Source organism: Vicia villosa, linkage group LG4 (assembly GCF_029867415.1).
Source record: "Vicia villosa cultivar HV-30 ecotype Madison, WI linkage group LG4, Vvil1.0, whole genome shotgun sequence".
In the NCBI taxonomy this organism is placed as follows: domain Eukaryota; kingdom Viridiplantae; phylum Streptophyta; class Magnoliopsida; order Fabales; family Fabaceae; genus Vicia; species Vicia villosa.
This window is the reverse complement of record NC_081183.1, coordinates 69142591-69156367: the sequence shown is the minus strand read 5'-3', so window position 1 is coordinate 69156367 and position 13777 is coordinate 69142591. Positions and strand designations below refer to the sequence as shown.

Here is a 13777-nt window from a genome sequence, read left to right as displayed (position 1 = left end):
AGACAGCAGGGAGATTTTCCGAGGAACAATCCTCCATTGTTCGAAGGCAAGCACGATCCTGAAGGTGCTCAGAAGTGGCTGAAGGAAATCGAAAGAATTTTTTGAGTGATAGATTGTGCTGAGAATTTGAAGGTGAGGTATGGTACTCACATGTTATCTAAGGAAGCTGATGACTGGTGGATTGCTACTAGAGCTGAATTGGATGCTGATGGTGTAGCAATCACCTGGGTTGTGTTCAAGAGAGAATTTCTAAGGAGGTACTTTCCTGAAGATGTTCGGGGAAGAAATGAGATTGAGTTCCTGGAGCTGAAGCAGGGTAGTATGATTGTTCCTGAGTATGCTTCCAAGTTTGTGGAACTGACTAAGTACTATACTCATTACAACAATGATGAGGCTAGTGAATTCTCGAAGTGTATCAAATTTGAGAAAGGCCTTCGTGATGAAATCAAGCAAGGTATCAGATATTAGAGGATTTGTCGATTTGTTGATTTGGTGGATTGTAATAGGATCTTTTAGGAGGATAACATCAAGGTGAAGTCAGCTCACTTACGCGAGTTGGTTGACAAAAGAGATAAGAAGCCTATGGATCGAGGTAAGCCATATGGAAAAGATAATCCGAAGGCGGGTGATTGGAAAAGGCCTAGTGGGGGAGACTTTAGTGCTCCTGTTAGGTTCTTTAACTGCGGTGAAGCTGGACATCGTAGGAACAAGTGCAAGAGCGAAGAGAAGAAGTGCTTCAAGTGTGGTAAGTGTTGCACCCCAAAATTTGCCCACATATTTATTCCTAATTGACTCTCATATAACATTCATGTGCATACTTCATCTAGGCCATTCATCCAATACATCCATTCATATCATGGTTACTATTCAGAAATTGATATAAAAAAGGGCTTTGTGGAAAATATTTCTTGGTTTAGAAGACAAGATCTGAAGTCTGATTGTGTGGCATCATCCACATTGAAATTCTCCTGAGATTAGGGCTCCATTACCTTCAATTCAAAGCTTTGAGTGAAGAATACAAGTTCCAAGTTCATATGGTCTTCCCAAATCAGGGTTTTTGACCAAAGTCAACACAGTTGACTTTCTGGTCAACATTTTAATCAAAAGCTGATTTTATGACGTGAAGTGACATGGGTTCTATGTTGAGCTTTTCAATTGATTCCATTGGTTGGTGATTGATTGAAATTGAATTGGCAGTTAATTGATCAGAAAATTCATCTAGGGCTGGAAAAAGTCAAAATGTTGTCTTTTGAAGATTTCAGTCAAAATCAGGTCGATTCTCATTATTGATTTTGGGGAGAAATTGGACCAAAGAAAGTCGATGGAAATTTTATAATAAGTTTCAACCAAAAATTTCCATTTTTGGAAGTTAGTTGAAAAAGAATGTCTAAATGAGGAAAGTGCATGAAACCTTGAAAATTTTGGAGAATTTAAGATTGGTTGTGAACCTGACTTCAAGCTTATTTTACACATGGATCAAGGCATTATTTTAGAATGATTGCAAGATAAAATCTTTTAAAATCATGGCACTCTACAAGTTCGTAGTTGGAAATTTCTCAAATAAAGGTTTGTATCAAAAGTTATGGAAGTGAGAAGTTTGAAGTTTCAATGTCGATTGAAACTAAAAGTCTGGCAGATTTTCTTGAAACGCTTCAAATATATCAAACACCTCTCATTTATCCAAAATCATCCCACCATTACAAATTCCTACCCAACAGAGAAACCACCATTCCCTTTTTTTAAGTTAAGAAAGCTACTTAAAAACTCTATTCTGTTAGCCTTGAAGCAGTGTCTCGTCAGTTGGCTCTAAGCTCCCAGCCTTGCCGTATGTTGACCTCCCTTGATCACGTCTTGCAACTCTTCGCTTCAAGTCCGAAACCAAGGCACCATATGCATCCAGGATGTCCTAACCATCACATTTGTATCATTCAAATCAGAAACCTACAAAGCAAACATTCATATCAGTCCAACATACACCTTCCAAATCTACATCTAAGCATTCATTCAAAAATCATGTTACAAGTTCAAATTGGCAATAGAAAAAACAATCAAGGCCTAACATTCACCAACAGATCCTACTGTTACTAACAGTCCAATTTCCTAACATCTAACAAGAAAACTAAAATCCTATAGCAAACCAAAGAGAAAATTGACCTGCGTCAACTTCAATCCAATTCCAGTTCAACTCATTATGACAATGTGAATACGGCGATTCGGCATCGCATTCCTACAAATAGTATAACCTGCATTAAACACAAAGAAACAATTTGCAATTAAAACGCAGAAAATCAAATAAAGAGGAGAAAATTGAAACTCAGCTTGAATTCAATTGCCATTTCATTAGTGATTTCTCATCAACTGACCTCAGTATAACTACACCTTAAACTTCTAACACAATTTCAAACCATCAAACCAACCATCCTAACAAACTTTCCAACAGCATAACTAACAACTAACCTTCAAACAGAATCATAACTGTCCAAACTACCATTGCAACTAACCTAACCATTTTATAACAACCTATCCAACTGTCAATAACCAACTCTAACCTCTAACAAATCCTAACTGAATTGATACAGAAACAAAAATGAGAAATAACCAACCTGCGAATTTGTTCTATAAATCAGAACTTGGCTTCATTTCTTCAGGTTCCTCTCTTCACTTCATCACCATCTTCATTTCATCACCATCTTCACTTCATCACCATCTTCTCTTCACTCCTATAAAAGAAAACCTCCACCATTTCTCACTCTCCTCTCTATTCATTCTTCAACATCACATTCATCTTGCTCCCTTCTTCAACCTTCTCTTCCACTTCATCTCTTCTTCATTCTCAACTCTCCTCCTTCAATCCATAACCTTCATCCTCCAATCATCACATAAACAACAACAGAAAACCACATAAATCAAGAAGAAGGAGAAGAAGAAACGTGAATCGGATAAGGGAAATAAAGTATTGAAGTTAACACTTACTTCAATTTCTCATCACCGAATCATCATCAACAACCTGCAGTTCGTTCTCCATCGTCAAAAATCTTCAACGCACATCAACCATCATCACTGCGAAACTGCAAATTCAAGCCTACTCTTCGCTTCTTCAATCTGTAACAAGTTCATTCAACTTGCATCATCACTGCTAGAATTCAGAATATCGCAGATAACGGAAGAATCGAAGAGAATCAAAAACGAAAAAAAGAAGAAGCACGCGAAGGAGGATTTGAATCGAAGAAGACAGGTTGAAGAACACGAAGACATACCTATGCGAAGGCTTTTGGTTTTCTCGAAATCCCAATGTTGAAGGTATCCTTGAGTCGGAACTCCGAGGCATCGTGTCCTGAGACTTCTCCCTCATCATGTAATTTGAAGAATGAGGGATTCTAGGGTTCTTCCGCTGGTTAGATTGAAACCGATATGGATCGAGGGAGAGTCGCGAGTGAAAAACAAAATCGGAGAGACTGAGAGCGAAGGAGAGAGATCGAAGGAGTCTCACTCTTGGTTCACAGCGGGGATTAATCGGAGATGTACGAAGGGAGAAATCGAGAGAGATGAGCGAACAGAGGGAGATGAGGGACGAAGTCGTTACGTTCTCACGGCGGTGATTCGAGATCGAGATTGAGATCGGAGAAGAGGAGATTTTCGCTGCGTCTGAGTTTGAAAGGGGAAGGAAGCTGATACGTCTCAATTGGTAACCCTAATCCCCTTTTGCTATCTTTTTTATTAATTAAGGAGATTAATTGAAATTAGCTGATTTTAATTGAGATTAGTTGGGGTTAATGCAAATATTTGGATTTAGTTGATAAAATCTGAGTTTTGGATCAAATGTCATTATGCACCACTGAATTCAATCTGACCCCCCCCTGAGCCCATATTTTTCTTGTTAGAGTTTAGGATTTTTGACATAGTTTTGGTTCTAAAATTCTTTTAGATAATAAAAAACATGTAAAATCATAATTTTCTCATTAGATTTTTAAGTAATAACAATAGTTAAAATCATAATTTTTGTTTGATTTTTAGGTATTAAAAATGACATAGAAAACAATAAAATTGATAGTTTTAGGATTAATAGATTTTTTTTAACATAGTTAAGCTTGAATTAGATTTCCCTTATTAATAAAAAACTCATAAAAATAGTAGTATTTTTTAGACTAATTTTGTACTAATTTTTTGAATGGCTTCTTGTATTTCTTTTGTACCATTTCCATATTATTTTCGTATAAATGTTGTGTGATTTTGTTGCTTGTTTTTAGCCATATTTTTGGCTCATGTTGTTAATACCATTTGTATGCTCCTCTTAGAATATATCCCATTAGTATGTTAACATTAGATGTAGATTTAGACTTGTAAATGACAATTAGATTAGAGGATATGTTAGTTCCCCTTTCTCATTTCTTTTTCTTTTCAATCTTTAAAAAACTTAATAAATACTGATAAGGATCATACCGTTATTTTTTTTCTTTTCGTAGTAGGAAAGAAATGATTGGGGCGTAGGCCCCGATGTATGTTCTCTCCTACTTAGCGGAAGAGAAATGATTGAGGCGTAGGCCTCGGTGTATTTCTTAACCGCTATTTAGAGAAACGATTGTGGCGTAGGCCTCGATGTGCATTCTCTAAATATTCAAAAAAAACTCTGTATTTCTTAACCGCTATTTAGAGAAACAATTGTGGCGTAGGCCTCGATGTGCATTCTCTAAATATTCAAAAAAACTCTGTATTTCTTAACTGCTATTTAGAGAAACGATTGTGGCGTAGGCCTCGATGTGCATTCTCTAAATATTCAAAAAGACACTTTTTTTGGTATGATCCAAGTCACAAATAAATCCCCTTAAAAAACACCCAACCAAAAAAACATTCAAAATGCTTAATAAAGGCTCAGACTTAAAACAAAGTAAGGAAGTGATGCGAAGCCTTGTAGAGGGTTTTGTCATCATGGAATTACACATAAAAGACACAAAACCCAAATTCATTTTCTTTTGCCTTGTTAGGCACCTAAGAACAAGTTAAGTCCTTTCCAAAAGTAGGCGTATAAGTCTCCAAAGGTCGAGCATCGTGGATTGTGACCTTAACCTCTATTCAACTAAAAAACACAAAACAAATGGAAATTATTGAGCTGAACTACGGCGCTCTGATTCCTGAAAAAGGATACGTAGGCATTGGGTTGCGGGGCCTAAGCGAGCACGCTTGTAGATAATTCCTTCTTTTTCCCGTATTTCTTTTGCATTCATTCGCATTTAGGTTTAGACATAGATACACCCTTTAGATAGAAACAAACATAGGTGGATACCATCGAGTACGACGGACGTGAGGGGTGCTATCACCTTCCCCTTGCGTAACCGACTCCCGTGCCTAGATTCTCTGGTCGAAAGACCTTGTTCTTATTCTGAGATAGGTTATCTGGTATTCTTTCCCTCGATGGGATAAATATATTAGTGGCGACTCTGATTCCATTTTTCGCGGTAGCGACAGTAAGACGGTTATTTTTCTTGAAGCTGTTGGTGTTGAGGATTTGACGATAACTGCTAGACAGGTGGACGAGGCGGTTAAGGGCGGGGTTGCTATGTTCATGTTATTTGCATCAATGAAAGTGAAAGGAGAGGTGGTGAGTAGTGAATTACCGGTAGTATGTGAATTTTCGGAAGTTTTTCCTGAAGATGTGAGAGAGTTGCCACAAAGAGGGAAGTGGAATTTACTATTGATTTGATTCCTGGAACTAGTCCTGTGTCAATGGCACCGTATCGTATGTCGGCATCTAAGTTGGCTGAATTGAAGAGTCAATTAGAAGAGTTGCTTGAGAAGGAATTTGTTCGTCCTAGTGTTTCACCGTGGGTTGCTTTGGTGTTGTTGGTAAAGAAGAAAGAGGGTTCTATGAGATCGTGTGTGGATTATAGACAGCTGAACAAGGTTACTATCAAGAATCGGAATCCGTTGCCGAGGATTGATGATTTGATGGATCAACTGGTTGGAGCATGTGTATTCAACAAGATTGATCAAAGGTATGGGTATCATCAAATTCGTGTAAAAACAGACGATATTCAGAAGACTGTATTCAGAACAAGGTATGGTCATTATGAGTATACAGTGATGCCATTTGGAGGGACTAATGCACCTGGTGTTTTCATGGAGTATATGAATAGGATCTTTCATCCTTATCTTGATAAGTTTGTGGTGATATTTATCGACGATATTCTGATATATTCCAAGAGCGAAGAAGAGCATGCGGAACATCTCAGAGTTGTATTGGAATTGTTAAAAGAGAAAAAAATTTATGCGAAATTGTCGAAGTGCGAATTCAAGTTAAGTGAAACAAGTTTTCTGGGTCATGTAATTTCCAAGAATGATATTGTTGTTGATTTTATGAAGGTGGAAGCGGTATCTCAGTGGGAAGCTCCGAAGTCTGTTTCTGAGAATCATAGTTTTCTTGGTCTTGCGGGTTATAGAAGGATTTTCAAAGTTAGCATTTCCGTTAGCTAAGTTGACTAGAAAGGGTCAAGCATTCATTTGGGATTCGAAATGTCAAGAAGGATTCCAAGAGTTGAAGAGAAGGTTGACTAGTGCTCCTATTCTGATTTTTCCGAATCCAGTTGAATCCTTTGTAATATATTGTCATGCTTCATTGATGGGATTAGGTGGTGTATTGATGCAGAATTAACAGGTAGTGGCCTATGCGTCGAGAAAACTTAAGATTCATGAAAGGAATTTTCCGAGTCAAGATTTGGAGTTGGCAGTAGTGGTTTTTGTGTTGAAATTATGGAGACATTATTTGTATGGTTCGAGGTTTGAAGTGTTCATTGATCACAAGAGAGAGTCTGAAGTATCTCTTTGATCTGAAAGAGCTTAACATGAGATACAGGAGATGGTTAGAATTCCTTAAAAATTATGATTTTGGGTTGAATTACCATTCGGGTAAGGCAAACGTTGTTGCTGATGCAATGAGTAGGAAGTCCTTACATATGTTTATATTGATGGTGCGAGAGTTGGATTTAATTGAACAATTCAGAGATTTGATTTTAGTATGTGAAGGTACTCCTAATAGTGTTAAATTGGGTATGCTGAAGCTAACAAGTGGTATTCTTGGTGAGATTAGAGCGGGTCAGAGAACTGATGTTGAGTTGGTTGATAGGTTGACGAGAATGGTATAATGAGGTTTGGTGATCGGGTTTGTGTTCCTGATATTACTGAGCTTAAGAAGAGTATTCTTGAAGAATGACACCGTAGTGGATTGAGTATTCATCATGGTGCTACCAAGATGTATCATGACTTCAAAAAGCTGTTTTGGTGGCCTGGAATGAATAAGGAAATTGCTGAGTTTGTTTATTCTTGTTTGACTTGCCAGAAGTCGAAGATTGAACATCAGAAGTCGTATGGAGTTATGCAACTGTTTTTTATTTCAAATGTAAGTGGGACAACATATCTATGGATTTTGTTTCTGGTTTGCCGAGGACAGTTAAGAATTGTGAAGTATTTGGGTGATTATAGACAGATTGAAAAAGTCTACTCATTTTATACCGATGAGAATGGATTATCCGACGGAGAAGTTAGCTCAGTTGTATATTGAAAAGAAAGCGAGTCTACATGGTATTCCTTTGAGTATTGTGTCTGATAGAGATCCAAGACTTACATATAGATTCTGGGAAGGTTTGGAGAAGGCTTTGAGTACTAAGTTAAGATTGAGTTCTGCTTATCAATCACAGACTGATGGTCAGACAAAGAGGACGATTCAGTCGTTGGAAGTTTTGTTGCGTGCTTGTGTGTTAGAGAAAGGTGGTGCTTGGGATAGTTACTTACCTTTGATTGAGTTTACCTACAACAATAGTTATCATTCAAACATTGGTATGTGTAATACGGTGAACTGACTTTATCGAAATGTCGCGGTTAAGCAAGAGTCGCCACCGACTTTAATTTTATCCAAATATCAGAAAGGCTAAAAGAACAGGAACAAACCTTTTTAAAGAAAACAGGGTTCGGGGGGTAATTTATGCAAAGGGAAGGTGTAAGGCACCCTTTGCATCCATGGTTTTCCATGGGCTCTTAATTGCTTTGCTCTTTAGTTTTGAAGCCAAAAGTTCAGAAATGTAGAAGAAGAGAAACAAGGACTTTAGCTCGTAAATGAGCGTAGCCTTATTGAAGTTTTTAAGATGAAGTGTAATAAAAATATTTTTAAACCAGAGCAAAGCAATTAGGGGCAAATTACCTGGTTAGATGAAAAATGTTCTTTAGCCTTTCAGGGTGAAAGGGTCTATCCATGCCATAAGAGGGCAGGAAGCCTTTCGTTTGGATGTTAACGGGTCATCGAGTTACAAGACTGTCCCTAGCCATAGAGGAGGCAAGTAGTCTAAGGGAAGGATCAGAATAGCCTTTCGTTTAGGCAACCAGAGGATACCTCAACCCTTCGTAGGCAACTTCCGAGGGACGAGATCATATTTAGTGTATCGAAGGCAGCATCATTAGGGACTTATGATCTTTGCATTAGTCGAGGCAACATGGCTGAGGTATCCTCGTATTCGAGGGACATGGCTATTCTGCAAAAAACACAAGGCAACAGGCAATAGGCAACAGTCAACAAGAGAGGTTACCAAAAACGTGCGCGTGGGTTCAACAATCATGTGATTAATTCAGCGATTTTATCTTATAGTTAGTGATGCTAATTCAGTTCAAGGCTTGCACTCCCTAAGATTACTAACCACACAATTAATATGGGGAAGGGGAAAAAGAAACCAGCAGGGGAAAGGGAAAAAGAAACCAGTGGATCTGACTCAAGTAATAATTAAAGCAGAATAAATAAACAAGGTTAAGATTTAGGGTTACCGACTATTGAGCTTTGGCGGTTGGCTAACCCTAAAAAATTGGGAAGAGAGAAAACAAAAATAAAGGGGTGAGTGCATTATCAATTCGTTGACAGATAAAGCTAACTCTAATTTAATAAAAAATGGCAAAAGAAAATTAAAAATGAAATATATAATGAATACTTAAAATAAATATGAAGTAGGACTTAGCTTTTTGATTTGATCTGATATGGTTCGTAGTCGGAGGTAGCCTCGAGGTTAACCCTGAAAGGTCGGCAAAGCAAAGGCAGACAGAAAAAGAAGTGAGTGTAGGCGGAGTTCATTACATTTGAAGGCAAACCCTAAATTTAAATAACATAACAAATATTTAAATAAGGATTAAATCGGAACTTAGCTTCATAATAGGCGAGGCGCATAGTCGGAGGAAACCCTGTTGCTAACCCTGAAAAATGCACAAAGAAATATTTTTTCAGTGTAGGGAATGATCGTAGCAAACCCTGATTAGAGCACAAGTTAGCCATGGTTAATAGAATAAAAAAACGAATTAATTGTTGGTTTTCAACCCAATTAATTAAATCGGCGGAAATAAAAGTTCGATTAAACAGCCTAACCCTAATTATGTAATTTAATCAACCAAGTAAAAATACTTGTAATTAATTAAGCAATTTAAACAATTTAAATTAAATTAATCATTTGAATCAAATAAGAATAAATATTCTTTATTTTTTATGTTTTAGTGAAAAAAAGAAAGTTAATAACAATTTTTATTTAAAAGGAGTTTTGAAAATAAAAGGTATAAGCAATATATAAATAAATAAACAAAATAAGTTATAAAATAAAAAAAATTGGAAAGAGGAACGTAGCTGATCCTGTGTGGCATGATCTTGAAGGACCATGGTGGACTGGCACTTTTGAAGCCTCTTGATCTGGAGATTCAGCCATCCTATGGCGAGGGGCTGAGGACTCATCGTACACAAGTGTAGGGATGGAGCACCGGATGTTGTAGCAAGTCAATATAAACAAAATGATAAAAATGCCTGCGGAGGCCAGGGATCGAATTGATGCCCTTGTACATAAGGACTCACGCGCATTGCTTCCACCACTAGGCTATTGATAGTTCGCTGTTGGTTAAACGCATGAATAACATAATATAAAAAATAAGGACCATCATATTTTGAACCGAGCCAATAGCCAAATGCCACATAATCATCTTCTTCATCTTTTGAACCCAGATGAATTAGCTATGAATTAGCCATGGTCTTGCTACGGTTCAGAGTGTGGCCAAACACCTGCATATATCATACTCACGAAAACGCAGAATAAATTCAAGATAAGAACATGGTTGTACTCGGAATGGTCGTATGAACACGTTGGGGCCATCAATTGGAGTCAATTTTGCCTCTATCGAAAAGCCCTAACCTTAGAGCTTCGAAACCTAGACATGGTGAAATCGTTAAACCGCAAGAGAAATCAAATTGAATCATCCAGAAAGTTTGATAACAACATTCTAAACACGATTATGCAACCAAATATCATTCATGGTGCATAAATAACGTGGATCGATTCAAGTTATAAATTAGCAAACCGTGAACGTATGGGGAGTGATTCTGAATGCCTTGAATGCGGATAATGATTGGAATAGCCTCAGGAATCCTTCAGGAACGTGCTAGGATCTTTAGAATGCCTTGAATCAACCTCAAAACCCCAAACCGATTTCAATACTTTCTTAGTATTTCTAAGCCTTGAGCGTGTTCTATGGTCTGCCAATCCTTCTGAATTTCGTCCCCCTGCCTCAGAATATGTTTGTGTACTATAGAGAGTGTTTTTAGGTTAACAATTTTGGATGGGATCTCCTTGAATCAATGATTTGCAATCTTTGGAAATTTGATTGAGAATTTTATTAAAACTTGCTAAAATTGGTCTAACTCCAATCTCCTCTTATCAAACTCTTTTTTCACGAAATTATATCAAATACCAGACATTAATGTGATTGAAAAAGATTGGAAAATAGACCAAAACAAATATTTTATATTTCCCTTTCAAATATTTGATTAAATTGATCTTTTTAATGAATAAAAATTCATATAAAATCAAATAATCTTCAATAATTCGTGGAATTGGATATGGGCCCCATTGGCAACTTGTGGAACAAGATTGGATCAAAGAATATTGGGCTCCTTCGCAACAAAAATCATTTTGAACCCTTTTTCTTCACATTTTCCCTCTCAAATTTGTTCAACTTTGACAAGGCATATCTCCCTCAATTTTTGAGGTATGGAAGAGTTCTAGGACTTTTTAGAAACCTTGAAGAGTCCTATAACCAGTGTTTTTGGTCTCATGTCAAAATGATTTTCCATGCTCCTTGTGTGTTCTTTTGAAAAAAATGACTTCTGGTTGACTTTTGAAAACGACCTATGATGTCTTGGTCCATATCTCTCAAATGAAGCATTTTTAGACTTGGTTTGTGAGACACAAAATTGTAGAGAATCAAATTTCCTTCAAAATGAGCTATGGATGGGAAATTTCTGATGTTCCATGTGGGAGTTATGACTGGTCAAAGTTTAGTTGACTTTCTCCTATAAAAACCCTAATTTAGAAACTTCTTGAATTGTTGATTTTTGATCTTTCCTTGATGAACCATGATAAATTCTTGATCCAATGGTGAATGATACTTCAATATGAGGATGTTAACAAAAAATCAGGAGTTTTAACTGTACTTTGACCACAATTGACTTCTAGGTCAACCTAGTCGACTGTTTACTTTCTGAGCAATTGAATGATCAATCTTTTGAATTGAGACCTGAAACTTGTCATGGAGATAATGTGGGGTATCATAAACCATATTGGATGTCTTGAAGCCTTTGGTTCATTGATTTTCCTTCAGAGCAACAAAACCCTAAATCTTTGAGCCTTGTTCAGGAGAGGGTGTCTTTGAGCTTTGTACCTTGATTTGAATTTGAATAGGAGAAAAAGTATGGGAAAATTTTGGGGTATAACAGTATGGCTCTATTTAAGGGTTTGTATGGTAGGAGGTGTAGGACACCATTATGCCGATATGAATCTGGTGAGAGTGCGGTGATTGGACCATAAATTGTTCTACAAACTACAAAAAAGATTAAAATGATTCAGGAGAAGATGAAAGCTTCTCAGAGTCGCCAGAAGAGTTACCATGATAATATGAGGAGAACACTTGAGTTTCAAAAGGGAGATCATGTGTTCTTGAGAGTGACTCCTATGACTAGTGTTGGTCGAGCGCTGAAGTCAAAGAAGTTGATGTCATGTTTCATTGGTATGTTTCAGATTACAGAAAGAGTATGGGAAGTAGCTTACCGCATTGCTTTACCACCGATGCTTGCGAATTTGCACGATGTGTTTCATATGTCTCAATTGGGGAAATACATTGCGGATCCTTATCATGTGATCCAAGTGGATGATGTACAGGTAAAAGACAACTTGACTGTTGAAACATTGCCTGTGAGGATTGGAGATCAAAAGTTGAAGCAATTGCGTGGTAAAGAGATAACATTGGTCAGAGTAGTTTGGGGAGGACCAGCAGATGGTAATGTTACCTGGGAGTTGGAGAGTCAGATGAAGGACTTTTATCCTGAACTCTTCACTTGAGGTACGTTTTCGAGGACGAAAACTCTTTTAGTGGGGGAGAGTTGTAACACCCCATATTTTCCATTATTTAATTTAATTAGAATTTAAATTAATTATTTGGATTATTTGGTATTTTAATTGGATTAAATTAGAGAAATTGAGAAATAATGTTATTAGGCCAGTGTTGTGTTTAGTAAAGGGGAGGTGTTGATTGTTAGGCCTTTACTAAAAGTTTGGTTCTATTTTGCATAAAATAAGAAAAGAGGAAAATTATGAAAAAGATGAAGGAGAGAGGAAGAAGAAGAATCAAGAACTTTTGCTAAGGTAAGGGGGCACTCTTCCGATTATCATATATTATTGGTTTATGAATGATAAGATCGAATTTGTATGTTGTTTGTTTCAATTGGGATGGATGTTAGGTTTAAGGATTAGGATGGTAGAGTTAAATTATATGAAATTGATGAATTGGAATCATTATGGATCATGTTGATGTTAAAGAACCCTTAAATGTATTAGAAGTGTGTTAATATATGTGAATTGATTCCGTTTTGGTGATTATAATCGAACTAGTGTGATTTGGATTGAGTTGGATGATGTGATATGTTGTCAGTATGTTGTTTTGTTGTTGCAGAGGGTGTGTAATTGGTTACGGTAACCGATTACACTGTGTGTTGTTTTCAAAATATTGAGTTTTCGAGCTGGTAGTCGGTTACGGTAACTGATTACCGGTGTGTTTCAATAATAGCGAATAGCCTTACGTCAAGTGTAACCAGTTACGTTATTTCCTGTAACGAGTTACACTGAATGATTTTTAGAAAATAATTGATTTTTCGTGGTCGTAATCGGTTACGCCATTTTGGTAACCGGTTTCACTGTAGTTTTTTGAAAAAATAAAAAATAAATATTTTCTAAAACACATAACTTTCAAACCGTGTACCCGTTTTAAGCGCCGTTTTGAGTGTTATGAAGCTAGTGAAATATTTTATGTTATTAAATGGTGTGAAGGGTGTTGGCTCGATTTTATTTTAAATCTCGTTTTTTTTTATGGTGATTAGATATACATTGATGTATGATATGATAATTGTAATAGATGTGGAGATGTTGTGATGATATAATGGTGATTTTTAATGGTATATTTGTGTATATATGTATGATGTGATTATTGAATGGTGTTGAACATGTACATACTAAATTTGGTGATGTGGTGTTGAGATGATTTTGTTCATAGTGATCGGTGATGATGGTAAGTATGTCATATGTTATGCATGCATTCATAATCATTTTGGTGGCTGAATCCTGGTGACGTTTGGATCAGTTGATGGTATAATTCTCATTGTTTGGAATTAGTGCTGGCAGGGCCGTGTCTCGCTAATGTTTAGATCGGTCAGATGGGTTAA

The 13777-nt window shown here is 36.8% G+C and overlaps 2 long non-coding RNA genes across 2 annotated transcripts in view; one reads left to right on the top strand and one right to left on the bottom strand.

Annotated features, from left to right (window-relative positions):
* Positions 1-1657: 1657 nt before the first annotated feature.
* Positions 1658-3396, bottom strand: LOC131594882 (uncharacterized). The gene is made up of 5 exons (XR_009281585.1): positions 3258-3396; positions 2974-3102; positions 2604-2866; positions 2155-2243; positions 1658-1941 (listed from the first exon to the last, which is right to left on the bottom strand). It is a non-coding gene; the product is annotated as an uncharacterized LOC131594882 (long non-coding RNA).
* An 81-nt stretch (positions 3397-3477) lies between these two features.
* Positions 3478-13777, top strand: part of LOC131594883 (uncharacterized) — a 30465-nt gene continuing 20165 nt past the window's right edge. Inside the window, exon 1 of the long non-coding RNA XR_009281586.1 lies at positions 3478-3685. This is a non-coding gene — a long non-coding RNA (uncharacterized LOC131594883). The remainder of the gene's footprint in view (positions 3686-13777) is intronic.